We start from the raw sequence: 15,484 nt of genomic DNA on the forward strand, positions 1-15,484 counted from the left end.
CTTATAGTGTGTTTATGTAACGTACCGTACTTTTTTAACTATTTAAAATTTACGCAAAAATAAAAAAATTCTTAAATAAATAATTAAGTTTCAAATTGCGATAAAATAATCTGCTCGTTCAAAATATTTCAAATAAAAAGATTACAAATATAGTTTGCAAAATGACCGGTTCAAACAACGTAAAGCAATCTCGTGAAAATCAGAGTAGTTGAATCAACATGCATAAATTCTTAAAAACACAGGCGGTCCTCGGGTTTAGACATACATAATTGGACATACATAAACATCATCATTTTACGTAAGATATGTTTCAAAGCAAGTGACCCATAACATAGTGCGCCTGATCAAACTAAACCACATAACTGGGCTGGCAGAGATGTCCACTACCACATACATGAGATCCCCGGTCATGCTTTACCGGGCGGATTGGTCCTTGGTCATGTTTTACCGCTTTCCAATCCTGATCTAAACTCGGTCATGCTTTATCGGGATGGAGAGGTCCCCGGCCACGTTTACCGGCTTCTAAACCCGTTCATATTTGGTCACAAGACAATTAGCATACCTCAAAAACATAAAATATTTTTTTTGCACGTCGAACATACAATTACATTATGCATGTCTGCCCAAGACAAAAAAAATTTCAAGAATGTTTGGCCAGAAGGTCAGGCGCTCGAGCGGTAAGATCTCGCGCCCGAGCGCTACCTTGCGCGAAAATTTTTGAAACTGAGCAGTCACACGAGAATGATCATAACTCCCTCATTTCTTGTCCAAAAATTACGAATTTAATGTCAAATCTAAGGTACCGAAAAAAACTACGTTTTATAAGTTGAAAGTTTTTCCAAAAAGTCTAACTAAATTCATAGTACTCGAAATGACAGCAACATCCAGTTTTGAGATCTAAAAATCGTTTCAAATTCAATCCAACCAATTTTGCTCAAACTCTTGCACAACATACATGAATTTTTACACATAATAAACAACGAAACACATACTATGATGAGATCGATGCAAAAACGAAAGAATATACATGTCTTTGCATCTAAACGCTCGAAGATGACGAATACCGACGCGGTGGATCATGGGGGATGACCGGGAGACGACAATGCACGATTTCCTTGCTCGAAAATGAGCAGAATTCTTCAGAAATTTTGCAAGGAGATGAGGCTGCTGAAAGAACCTATGAACCCTAGCTTTTACTCTAAAAAAAGTGATATGAAACAGTTAAATCTAAGTGTGTGCATATCGTGTAAGAGTGTGTGCATGTGAATGTGTGTGTGCATGTGTTTAGATAATTAGGGGTTAAAATTGTTCTTAATTAATAAAGTAATTAAATGTTAATTCACACTAATTTAAAAAATCCCTTAGTTAAAATAAAATACACACTTGATAGACTTAAAAGTTTTAAAATCTTAAATTCACCAAGTAAATGGATTAGGCTTAAAAAATGCTTAGAAACTAAATTAATAATTTAAAATACTACATTCCTAACTTAAAATAAAATACCACATTTTAAAAGTGCCAAAATCGTCGCCGATCTCTTTTCCTCGATTCCGTATCGAAAAATCGCCTGAACATGAAACTCAAGAAAACATTTCAACGTGCATCACATAAACATAAATAATTTAAAATAATGCAAATTCATAAATCATGCACAGCTAAAATCATTTTATACTTAATTAAATAATTTAAAATTTTAAATAAATTCATGGGTTTTATGTGTACTGATTTTGGGCTCTAAAAGACACAAAAACCAATCTTAATATTTAATATTCAAGATGAAAAATTTTCATACATCATAACAATATCTCATTCTCGATATTATTGGCAAATACGTACATACATACATACATACATACATACATATATATATATATATATATAGCCACACAAAAAATCTCATTATAAATCAAGTATAGCCACACAAAAAATTATTGAACCATATCTATGGCTATTGTCCCTCCTTTTTAAAAAAAATCAAATAACATATGTGACAAGATCGATTAGGAGGATCATTGTTGAGCTACAATAGCTCGTTTCTTGAAATATTAAACACCGATGAATTAAATCGAGTTTGATTTTCAAACCAAGCAGAAGACACTCAAAATGATCCTTCGTTTAAACTGATTAAACATTTTGTAAAGCATTTGAAATATATGCAAGTTGAATGAGTAAAAAATATTTTGGTTGAAGCATTTTATCAAACACTTGTATGAAATATTTTGGTATTTGAAGAACTCATAAAATGCTTCAACAATGCATATTTAAAACTATGAAATTGATAACTAAATGCAATAAATAAATAGACACGAATTTTTTTATGGATGTTCGGAAACTTAAAATGCTCATACGTCACTCCTTCTTCCTCTTGGGAAGGATTCACTAGAAGACTTTGATTTATACAACTCTTTGTACAAACCCACTCCAGAAGAGCAGCACCCAACTAGAACTCCTAGCACTCAAGATTGTAGACAGCACCTCACAATCAGCATATTGTTTAATGTCTCATATGCAAAGACTACAAAAACAATGTTTTACGTCTTTGTGTAAAGACTCACTCAACTAATATTTGAAGTTCAACTCTCTTGTATATGTGTGAGTGATTGTGTGTGAGAAATTTATCTTTTACAGTGTACATCTCAAATGTATCCTCACACAAGGGCTTGTGCTCTCAACTAGCTGATTTCTTCATGCTAACTGCCTATGCTTCGAATCCTCTTCAAAAGCTCTTGTTTGATCTTCAAGATGTTGTATTTATAAGCCCCAACAATGATATATACGTTAGACACAAGAATATGACAGTTTGGAAAGTTTATGTACTGTTTCTGAGGTTGCAACGATCAAATTCATCTTGCTGGATTTTTTCCTCACTGGTCAACTCTGGTCAACTCAACTGGTTGTTCAGTTCAACTGGTCAGCAGCTGGTTCAGTTCAGTTGGTCAGCTGCTGGTTCAGTTCGGTTCAGCTGGTTCAGTTGGTCTCGTTTAGTTCAACTGGTTCGGTTCAGTTTCAGCTGGTCTAGTTCAGTTCAACTGGTTCAGTTTCAGTTGGTCAACAGCTGGTTCAGTTCAGTTCATCTGGTCAGCAGCTGGTTCAGTTCAGTTCAGCTGGTGTGCTGAAATCATCCTAGCTGATTTCAATTTGTGCAGAACCAGTAGCTTCATTGTCATTTATCAGCATCTTAAGCTTCGATTAAGACTTCAACTTCTGAAGATGAATTGTAGATCATCGTCTTATCTTTCCAACGCATACTGAATCGCTTTATTTCAATAACTGAGCTGAGAGATATGACCAAAATACCACAACTGCTCATACCCAACTGATTGATATTTTCGTGCAATCAGTTTGGTAATTGAGTGATCAGTTAGACCTTGATAACATCCGATTTGCCCAACTAACGTGAAATACAACTTGTTCTAAATTGAGTTTTCTGATCATTCCATCATCCAGCGGAGTGATATATTCAAAACACCGAAGCTCACCAGAAATTCAGTTTGGCTGAATTCCGTTTCATCTTGCTTCTTGTGTTTGCGACTTCACACTTTTGTAAATATGTTAGAAACACAATAACAAGTTTTATTAACAACAAAATCAAGATTGCGAACATGAAATGTTCCAACAATCTCCTCATTTTTTATGATCACAAAACTTGGATAAACAATCAATTCAACTAACATATTTCTCCCACTTTTGTGTGAATCAAAAAATCATATTTTCAAAACATTTCAAGCACAAAATTTTCTCCCCCTCAATATTTAAAAATAATGTCTCCATTAAAATTATAATAATTTATCCTCTTATATTTTTGAAATTTTGAAAATTATAAAAGAAGAGGGATAACTAACCAATTTTCTTCATGGCTCATTTTCTGCTGCAGCACATATGCTCTGTCTTCAACGAATAAACTGATTTTTCTCGTGCATAAGTAGGCTGCAAATTTTATACAATGTAAACCTCTATGAGTCTAGTTTGCAACTCAAAATGCGGTTTGTCATTTGGACACTCGACCAAGGAGATATGCCATTTTTCCTACAGTCGCTGCAAGCTGCACGAAAATTCAGTTTTGCATATATATGTTTAAAAAATCTGAAATTTTTGAATTTTAAACATCAAAAATCAGTTTCAATGTTCTTTCAAGAACAACCCGCTCTGATACTAATTGTTGGACCGAGCGCTTGTCGCTTTACCAAAAGTTATAGATGGTGGTAATGGTGAAACTCAAATCTTTTAAACAGCACAGCAGCTCATGCATCACGGTTCGATCGCTCTACCAAGCAGGGATAATTATTGCACCCAACAATCTCCCTCTCAATAATTGCACTCCTTGCAATCAATGGGAATCAAAAACCGTGACATTGGCTCTGATACCAATTCAAAGATCGATTAGGGGGATCATCGTTGACCTACAATAGCTCGGTTATTGAAATATTGAACACCGATGAATTAAATCGAGTTTGGTTTTCAAACCAAGCGGAAGACAATCGAAATAATCCTTCGTCTAAACTGATTAAACATTTTGTAAAGTATTTGAAATATATGCAAGTTAAATGAGTAAAAAATATTTTGGTTGAAGCATTTTATCAAACACTTGTATGCAATATTTTGGTATTTGATGAACTCAAAAAATGTTTCAACAATGCATCTTTAAAACTATGAAAATGATAACTAAATGCAATAAATAAATAGACACGAATTTGTTTATGGATGTTCGGAGACTTCAAATGCTCCTACGTCACCCCTTCTTCCTCTTGGGAAAGATTCACTAGAAGACTTTGATTTATACAACTCTTTGTACAAACTCACTCCCGAAGGGCAGCACCCAACTAGAACTCCTAGGACTCAAGATTGTAGGCAGCACCTCACAATCAGAATATTGTTTAATGTCTCATATGCAAAGACTACAAACACAAAGTTTTACGTCTTTGTGTAAAAACTCACTCAACTAATATTTGAAGTTCAATTCTCTTGTATATGTGTGAGTGATTGTGTGTGAGGAATTTATCCTTTACAGTGTACATCTAAAATGTATCCTTACACAAAGGCTTGTGCCCTTAGCTAGCTGATTTCTTAATTCTAACTGCCCATGCTTTGAATCCTCTTCAAAAGCTCTTGTTTGATATTCAAGATGTGGTATTTATAAGCCCAACAATGATATATACGTTAGACACAAGAATATGACAGTTTGGAAAGTTTATGAGGTTGCAACGGTCAAATTCGTCTTGCTGGATTTTTTCCTGACTGGTGAACTCTGGTCAACTCAATTGGTCGTTCAGTTCAACTGGTCAGCAGCTGGTTCAGTTCAGTTGGTCAGCTGCTGGTTCGGTTCAGTTTCAGCTGGTCTGGTTCAGTTCAACTGGTTCAGTTTCAGTTGGTTAGCAGCTGGTTCAGTTCAGTTCAGCTGGTGTGCCGAAATCATCCTAGCTGATTTCAGTTTGTGCAGAACCAGTAGCTTCATTGTCATTTATCAGCATCTTAAGCTTCGATTAAGACTTCAACTTCTGAAGATGAATTGTAGATCATCGTCTTATCTTTCCAACGCATGCTGAATCGCTTTATTTCAATAACTGAGCTGAGAGATATGACCGAAATACCGCAACTTCTCATACCCAACTGATTGCTGTTTTCGTGCAATTAGTTCGGTAATTGAGCGATCAGTTAGACCTTGATAACATCCTATTTTGCCCAACTGATGTGAAATACAACTTGTTCCAAATTCAGTCTTCTTATCCGTCCAGTTAGCGGATTGTCATTTGGATCATCCACCGGAGTGATATCTTCAAAACGCCGAAGATCGTCAGAAATTCAGTTTGGCTGAATTCCGTTTCAGCTTGCTTCTTGTGTTTGCAACTTCACACTTGAGTAAATATGTTAGAAACACAATAACAAGTTTTGTTAACAACAAAATCAAGATTGCGAACATGAAATGTTCCAACAATATGTCAAGTGGTGCATTTATAATAAAAAAAAAAAGGAAAGCTTAAAACGTGCGGTGATCTCGATAACCATGAATCTCAAACGGTGCTCCTTCGAAGCAAGATGAAAACATGGTGCAATGTTGTAATCACATGAAACAAGCTTTGCAATTTTATAATCACATGAAACAAGCCGTGAGTCTCATGAATTGGCCAATAAATTAGATTCAACTTCGTAACATTATAAAACAAAAACCACCGTTTGTTAAAAAAAAACAAAAGCATAATTGTGAGATTATCGTGTCAAATATTCCATTTTGAACACTTTTGTTTCTTCATTCTCATTCTTCCTTACTTCATATATATTTATTTTCTAGAATAAATTTTACATGCATATGAAGTTTTGGAATTTAATATTGAATTAAAAAAAACATTATCAAAATGCATAAAAAAAAGTTAGAATATCAACTAGCACATAGCTCTGATATCAATGACGGAAAATCTAACTCGAATATCGTATAATTCATACTTTGATGTAGGATCTTTGTAGTTGATTTACTAACCTTTGTTCCTGAGATAAAAATGTTCTTCGATGGTCTGAAACCGATCACGAATGGAAATGAATCAAATTTTCACAACCCAAATACTCAAATAATAGTGATATATTTGTTGCAATTTTGAAACAACAAGTCTCGGCTCTCTCCTTTCTTACTTTGTATTGATAGTTCTTGTATTGGAGTCGGATTAGGGAAGTTATCTCGAAAAATAACCACTCCCTCCAATAAATTCAAATTACCATTTTGAGATGTTACATATATATAAATTCTTACACATGTTAGCAAGAGTACAATGGAAGTGGATAAACTCAATGATAAACTAAAGGCAGAATTCGATATGAAAGATTTGGGATCTATCAGTAAAATCCTTGGGATTGATATTAAGAGAAACATAGAAGATGGGGAATTGTTCCTATCACAAGAAACCAATGTAAATAAAGTTTTAAATAGGTTTGAAATGAGGGATGCAAAACCAGAGGATGCAAAACCAGAGGATGCAAACCAGAGCATGCAAATGGGTCAACACTTTAAGCTGTCAAAAAAACAATCTCAATAAGGTGTTGATGAGGCTGAATACATGAAGAAAGTTCCATATGCTAATGTTGTAGGATGCATCATGTATAGATTGTGTGCACAAGACTTGATTTGTCTTATGCTATAAGTGTGTTGAGCATATTTATGTCAAATCTGAGAAAAGAACATTGGCTTGCTCTGAAATGGATACTAAGATAATTGAAAGGGACTAAAGTTGTAGGCATGTGTTATCTTAGAAAGATTGATGCACCAAGGATGGTGGAGGGCTTTGTTGACTCAGATTATGCTTGTTGTTGGGATATGAGGAAGTCTATTTCCAGATATATATTCGCATGTTATGGTGGAGCAATGAGTTGGAAAGCATCTTTGCAAAAGTTAGTAGCTCTATCTACTACAGAAGTCAAGTATATGGATTCCACAAAATCCATAAAGGAAAGGATTTGGTTGAAGGACTTATCAAGGAGTTAGGACTGAATCAAGAAGATATGGTAGTTCATTGTGATAAGTACAATACATCTCATGAAGAACCTAGTGTATCATGAGAAGCATATCGACGTAAGATTGCACTTCATGTGTGATATAGTTGCAACATGGATGATAAAATTTGAGAAGATTGCAACTAAGCATAATCCCGTAGATGTATTGCCTTGAGCAACAGATTTATAGCAACCATCAGAGAAGGATGATGACAAAGTCGGATACATAACCAAGGTGGAGGATTGTTGTAAATGGCTCTGCATCTAAATAAAAAAATAACACTTCAAAGGGAATGAGGAGCAGCCGAATATAGATTTGGTTGGTTCTTTTTCAGTTGGCTTGTATATATGTATATTATGTGTAATTCACTTAGTAGTTGTAACTCTTCGAAAAACCGGGTTTCAATACATATAGGGTGAAAATTCATTGTGCATTGTATCATTCACATTTCTTTCGTGGTGGAAAGCTTCTTCTGTTGTTGGTTTCCATGGAATAGATCTGACCGACCGAACCATGTAAAATCTGTGTGTCTTTCTAATTGAATTCAAAAGATCACCCACATTCACTGGTCGTTTCTGATATATTGATCAACTTTCATGTGTTGAACTCACGGTGATAGTGAAACAGAAATCTTGAAGCAACAATTTCTATCACAGACTTCTCTTGCAGTGTTTCAAATTTTTACATATACTCTTATGTTTCTTGGAGAAAGCGATATGCAATTGGGATATACACGTCTGCAAAAAATCCAATGCTATCATAAATATTGGAAAGTAAATTATGTTTCATATACACTTTTCATCTTATAAATCAAATGGTAAAAAAATTCAAACATAATAATTATCACTAAAGTTCTCTCTATTTAAAAAATTCATAAGTATTTATATCATTTTCTTGCACTCAAGACAATACAAATTTTAAAAACATTTAGTTTTGAGAATCAAAACGTTCTCGAGTGTCGTATGATTATTAATATCTTTATATGGTGTTTAGATTATTTACCTTTAGAGATTTATGATCGGCTCTAACTATCCTGGTATTTAGTTAGTAATAGCTCTTTTTATATCTCCATATGAAAAACAGGAAAAAATTTGTTCTTCAATCGTTTAATCAGATCCACGATCAAAAATTAGATTCTTCCTTTAGATCTTATTAGCAATTTAAACGAGTTTGCATTGAAAATCAATCGACAGGAAGATGGTGGAACCACCACGGTGGTGCAGTTGGGCAAAGTCTTGTTCTAAAAAAAAGGGGTGATTTTGCTTGTCAGGGAGAGAGAGAAACTTGAGAGAATGTAGACTAGATTTTCTTGTGATATGATTATGTTGTGTGTTATAAACTTTTGATTATACATATTTAATCTCTTTCGATTATTGAATCCCAATTCTATTAGAACTCTCAAGTATATTTTCACTTCTCAAAATTCTCATGTTATATGTTTACCTTTTGATAATACTTGATATATCAAACAACTATTATTTAACTATTATCCATCCATATATTGTAGGCTTTCCTAGAATATCCTATGACAAGTTCTTACATAGTAGTTAAAACTGCTAATTAATATTTAATTAACATAATCAAAATTTATTAGCTAAATGATTGTGACTTCGTCATAATCCCGATTGATGATTTGGTATCGTCGATGTGATGAGGGTACAATCTTGTTATTATAATCCAAAACGAAAATTTTGAAGGTAAAAATTTTCCACTGATTCATTTTTGACAGTTTTCTATTTTGGAACTCCTTCGTTAAATTAGGCAATTGCATTTTTCTTGCTAAATATGTTGTCAAGATAACTTCCAAAACTTTCAAATATAGAATCTACATATACTCATTTATAAGCAATATGTTTGATTTCAATCAAATTTAATCATCAAATTCAACTTCTTGTATTCAAATATCTCAACAGGAACACAAAGTTCAATACTTGTGTGACGTTTAATGGTTCATAGATACTGTGGGGACTCGGGCTCTAACTCAATTCTATTTGGGATTAATTGGATCTTTATTCAAAATGTGGGTCAAATTTTCGCTTTTTAACATTAATTCAAATGTAAACACTAAACATAATATCTTTCTTTATTTAATTACAACACATATAATATACATGTCATGTCTTACTACCAACACATCACTAGGGTTTAATACAAACCATACACTACGAGTAGTACAAATCTAGTACAACATCACTAGTGATCTTCTGCGCCCGTAGTCACCACGCTCTCTTGATCTCTCATCTCTGTCGCTACCCTGATCCTGCCCCACCTGTTGTTATGCACACATACAGACATAACAACAGCCGGAAACTCCGGTAAGAACAAATCCCAGTATAAAACATGTATACATGCTGATACGAAATCATAAATCATGCATGAAAGCAATAACAATGGCTCCATAGTCTATGAAACCGATCTATCTAAACATGCAACTCAAATCAAATCATGTCTTGACTCGAATCGACTCTACTCTAGGGATCCCGGTGTGAATAAGACGTCACTGTCTGTCACCTACCCTCCCAATCGGGATAACTGTACGTCTTATTCCTAAACTTCGGTCATGTCTGTATCGAATGTCTACAATCGGAGGATGTCTGCTCCTATGCGTCGATACACCGAACGTCTAGAAGTTTGGCAAATCTGCCAATGACTCTCCTATCTCAAATGCATGAATATAAATCTATAAATGCATAATCATATCAAAAGATTTGAATACAATCCATAAACAAATCATAATAATGTCAAAAGACAAGCAACTAATCTAGTATGTGGTTTTGTTGGAAAACTCAAATTGAATCTTATTCGAGTTGTGTCTTCCCCAAACAAAACATGCATTATACCTTTCGTCGCACAATGTCTGTCGATGTCGAAGTCTCGATGACGAATCTGTCACTATCAAATCTGAAATGACAATGTTGAGATGCACAATATCAAATCACAACTCAAACTAATACTAGTACGGTTCAATATCAAATCTTGATACAATTCGACGGTATAATGGCATAGTTTCTTGATACCGATCAATTCAAATCTTAACATATATATCCTCAGCTCATAGTCAATACCATACCCATTTCAAACTCTGAAAATCTGCATAATCTCATGCACTTGTAAGCTGGAATTCCATACAAATTGCATACGACATCCAATAACCGATCCGTTTACGATTCTACGACATCTATAATCTCAAGAACATATAATCACAAACATATCTGAATTTCCTCCATATGTTAACTTCAAAACATGCTGAAAAGATATAGAAAATATACCCTTTTGGAGCCCTTGTCAAGAGGAACAAGAATCTCAACTTGGATTAAAGTTTGGATATGTAATTTTTTCAAAATCACAACCTTAAAGCATAAGGAGTTGAAGCTTCTCCCCACTCTCTCACGTTTTCAGCTGATGGAAATGGTGAAAGTGAAGACTCAGCACAATTATATATATATATATGCCATGTGTCTTCATGGAATTCAAAGGTGGATTTCTCGCATGCAGCACCGCGGGTGCGGTCACTCTTCACCGCGGGTGCGCTGTGCCCACGGCATGCCTTTCATTTTCTGAAATTCGACGACCACGGGTGCGGTACATATAAGACCGCGGGTGCGGTGACATTACCGCGGGTGCGGTTACATTAGCACCGCGGGTGCGGTGTCATTTCTGTAATTAATTCCCAACTCTCTGTCCATCAACCGCGGGTGCGGTGACCCTACTGTAAAATGACCAATTTTCTGTCCATGCACCGCGGGTGCGGCATCAGAAGGGGCGCGGGTGCGGTCTCTTCCTTCAAGCAACACTTCATATTTTCATTTTATCCACATACAATCTAGGGCATTACAGATACAGTTAGCCGAAGGTTCACAACTCGTGTGATTTGAGACAACATGTCTCTAATATGGGTTTACCCTAATTAGGCCAATTTTGTGCATCAATCCATTGATCACAAAAACGTCAGAACTTAAGTCTGATTGCACCCATCGGATAATGGTAAGAGCATCTAGTAGCATCACCGCGTGATTCCTTAGGTATCACTAATAACGCATGCAATAACCAATAAGTTATGGTTAGCATACAGACGGTCCTTTCAACTCATATATCGTTATCGAATCTACAAATATTGGAATGTCGAGAGTTTTAAATTACTTTGATAATGATGTGATGTAATTTTGAGTAATCATAGTTGCATTGTGTGTTCAACTAAGAAAACATTTTTTTTTAAAAGTACAACTCATACTCTGATAAGATATTCCTTGCACTATTAACTCATCATATCACATAAGATATCACACCTGTAGGTGAGCGGTGAATTCTTGACTACAATGCATCGGCTAATACGTATGTTAAAACTACACCCATGACCTTCGTAGACCTGTGTCAAGGACAAATGATGTATAATCATAACCATTGACTTATCCACTTGATAAGTGATAAGCACTTGGAAAGTTCGATGGGGGTTGTTCAGTGATTCATCATATGATCACTCATCTTTATGTTTTGATATCTCCATATTCCTACCAATGAAACGTGGTACACTACATCACAAATTCTTGTCTCAAACTCAAATGAATTTTATCCATATTTTAGTCGATTGAATAGACTAGGAATACCTTTAGAATGTACATGAACTTATACCATCTCAGGATGGTATATAGGTCGACCCTAGTAAAGTTGAGGCAGTCAGAGATTGGCTAGTGCCTAAGAGAGTGACAGAGATCTGTAGCTTCTTGGGATTCGCTGGATATTACAAAAAGTTTATTCAGGGCTTCTCTTCTATTGCAGTGTCATTATTTGCTTTGACGAAGAAGAATGTGAAGTTTGTTTGGGGACTTGACTGCCAGAAGATTTTTGACCGGTTGAAGCATGCGTTGACCACGGCACCAGTTCTGGATATGCAATCAGGGCAAGGAAAGTTTTTGGTATATACAGATGCTTCGAAGCTTAGGTTGGGCGCAACGTTGGTGCAGCATGACAGAGTTATAGCTTATGCGGCCCGACAGTTGAAGGTCCATGAGCAGAATTATCCGACTCATGACCTCGAGCTAGAGGCAGTGGTATTCACCTTGAAGATTTGGAGACATTATTTGTATGGAGAGAAGTGCAGGATTTTCACTGACCACAAGATTCTCAAGTACTTCTTCACACAGAAAGAGCTAAACATGAGACAGCGGAGGTCGCTAGAGCTAGTGAAGGATTATGACTGCGACATTAGCTACCATTCGGGTAAAGTTAATGTGGTTGCGGATGCCCTGAGCAGGAAGAGGGCAGTGATCACTCAGTTGTCAGTACAGAGACAGTTGTAGGCAGAGATTCAACGGTTTGAGCTAGCAGTTTATGCAAAGGGGAGTGCCCCTAGTATTTCTACCCTGATAGTGTAGTCGACACTGAGATACGGAATTCGGGCTGGGCAGACTTCTGACGAGCAGTTACAGAAGTGGAGACAGAGGGATGAGGCTAAGGGCCAGAGGTTGTATACAGTTGTGGATGGAATAGTCAGACATAGTGTGGGGACCCAAACCTAATTCGTTTTCTTAATCATTATTAAGAATCAATATAACAATTAAGAAATGTGGGACATAAATTTTTTTTTTAAGATGTAGGCGCGGAAACGTAATATACTCAATCTAATATACATGTCAGTATAAAGGTACAAATCTTGTACAACATTTATTTATTTCAAACTAAAGTTCAGTGACTATCTCAAGTACTGAAAAGCCATCTATTCTAAGTCCGGATCTCCACGCTAACTGTAATCTCTCATCCTCTTCCTGATCCTGATCATGTCCCACCTGTTGTCATGCACACACACAAACAAGACAACAGCCGGATAACTCTGGTGAGAAATACAATCCCGGTATAAACAATGTAACCATGCAGTCATATAAAAGCATATATAAAATCATGAAACATATATCAATAACATGTATCAAATCTGAAAAACATGTATCAATATAAAGCTGTAAATAAACTCTAGACTCATCAACTCAGACTCGACTCATCGCTAATCTAGGGATCCCGGTTGAATAAGAACGCAACGTTCTCCCACCTCCTTTCCCTAGCCTAGATGGTGGTACGTTCTTATTCCCAGACTTTGGCTATCTATATCGAATATCTGCAATAGAAGTCGATCTACTCCTAAGCACATCGATATATACCCAAAAGTCCAGTGACTTGGCGGTTCTGCCAACAACTAGGCATATCTGCCCAAGACTCTAACTCATGCTTTGCTATAAATCAATAGAGTAAGCATAACAATATCAAGCATAGCAAATATCAAATGCAATAATCATTCAGTATGTGATTTTGGCAAACTCAAGTCGAATCTAACTCGAGTTGTGCAATCCCAGATCAATATTTATTTATACATTTCTTTCTGTCAATCTGACTCTGTCGAAGTTTCAGACTCTAATCTGTCAATACTCAATCTGACAATGACAACTACGAGGAATATAATATCAATATCCCAATCAATCAATACTTGATATAATCAGACTAAATCGAATTCTATTTTAACAGCATAACTGCACAATCTCCATATACCCAGCATTACAAATCAACAGATATCAATTCTCACATCTCATAATCACTAACGATACAAATCTGATATCACATCTCAATCAATTCAACTCTGAAATTCATAACAATTCTATAATCAGTGTGGCTTTTCAATCTGCCTTCGATTCTACGATGTCTAACATGTCAAGAACATCATATATGAATCACATTCGATTCTGGTAATATCATAATTTAAAGACATGACAAAACGTAGTAAAACTTACGTACTGTTATAGTTGTCGACGAGAGGATCACAAAACTGTGCTCGGATTCAAATTCTGATAACCGGTTGGTATAAAATCACCAATCTAGCACCACATGAAGCTTTGAAGGTTTTCTAAGGGAATTCTCATTTCTTCCTTCTGAATCGCTGAGAGAGATGCAATATATATATATCACATGCATGTAAGACCAGGTGGCTCTTTCTTCTTGCTGCACGTCTAGTACATATGCGCGACCGTCATCGGCGCATATGTGCGAGACCTACTGGTCTCGGTGTTTTGCTTCGCAACAGCTGGCGCATATGCGCAACGCATCTCAGCGCATATGCGCCCAACTCTCTGGACTCGGCATTCTTGGACAACACCTGCTCGCGCATATGCGCGTCATGTCTCGCGCATATGCGCGTCATGTCTCGCGCATATGCGCAGGACTTACTGTCTCGGCAATCACTCCAAGTACTTGCCTCGCGCATATGCGCGCCCCTTCTCGCGCATATGCGCGAGGTGTTCCGTCCTCGCGCGTGGTCTCTCACGCATATACGCGTCTTTCTCCGCGCATGTGCGTGATGCCTACTGGTTTTCAACCTTTCTTCATGCTATCCCATGTCCTCTTCAATGTCATGTCATCCTCAAATCATAATTCAATGTCCTTTTCGGATATGCCAGTCTGATCCTGTTCCGTCTATGATCACATTACAATTACCAACAAAGCATATCGAATTACAATAATCAAAATCTCGGGCATTACATTTCTCCCCCCCCCCCCCCCCAAGATCTGATTTCGTCCCCGAAATCACAGGCAATCAAATCAGATATCACATCAGATACAATAAGGAATGGAGAATAGAAGCTAAATAAGAATACTCACATCAGTGAAATAACTCTGGGAACCTCTGTCTCATGTCTGACTCAGTTTCCCAAGTAGCTTCTTCAATGCCATGACGATTCCACTGAATCTTCACAAGCGTAATAGTCTTCGTTCTGAGTTGCTTTTCTTTTCGATCAAGAATTTGGATCGATTTCTCAATGTAACTCAATGTCTGATCCAGTTCGGTCTTATCTGGCTGAATAATATGTGAAGCATCAGGAAGATATTTCCTCAAAAATGATACATGAAAGACATCATGTATCCCAGATAGAGAAGGCGGTAAGGCGAGTCGATAGGCACGATCTCCTATCTTCTCGAGAATCTCATACGGCCCAATATATCGCCGAGACAACTTCCCTTTCTTGTCAA

This window comes from Primulina tabacum, chromosome 8 (assembly GCF_025594145.1).
Source record: "Primulina tabacum isolate GXHZ01 chromosome 8, ASM2559414v2, whole genome shotgun sequence".
Classification (NCBI taxonomy): Eukaryota; Viridiplantae; Streptophyta; class Magnoliopsida; order Lamiales; family Gesneriaceae; genus Primulina; species Primulina tabacum.